The sequence below is a fragment of the Vulpes lagopus genome, chromosome 10, assembly GCF_018345385.1.
Source record: "Vulpes lagopus strain Blue_001 chromosome 10, ASM1834538v1, whole genome shotgun sequence".
Classification (NCBI taxonomy): Eukaryota; Metazoa; Chordata; class Mammalia; order Carnivora; family Canidae; genus Vulpes; species Vulpes lagopus.
Window position 1 is genome coordinate 1,209,069 of NC_054833.1, and position 362 is coordinate 1,209,430.

The window sequence follows — 362 nt, forward strand, 5'->3', positions numbered from 1 at the left end:
ATCAAGACTCAATACAAATTAGCTTATCTCCTGGCTTATATTGACATTAATTGTTGTATTGGTGGCGCTTCAAGGTTTCCTACACCTGAATTTCAGGTTTCACCAATAATTTAAAGATGGTGTAGCAGCTCTATTCCCATGTTTTATGACGAATTTCAGTTATATTAGCAGTAATTTTCTGAGAGCGCAGAAGATAGATTTGGTAGATGTTGTTTTCAGTTTCAGGTTTTGGTGTCAAGGCAAGATTCCTTCTGCCAAACATAGGGGGGGGGAAAAGGCCAAGAGTAGGAGGCCCCAGTGAGATTCGAACTCACGACCCCTGGTTTACGAGACCAGTGCTCTAACCCCTGAGCTACGGAGCC

General features: G+C 42.8%; 1 non-coding gene across 1 annotated transcript; it reads right to left on the reverse strand.

Annotated features, from left to right (window-relative positions):
• Positions 1-289: 289 nt before the first annotated feature.
• Positions 290-362, reverse strand: TRNAT-CGU. Its single transcript has one exon. It is a non-coding gene; the product is annotated as a tRNA-Thr (tRNA).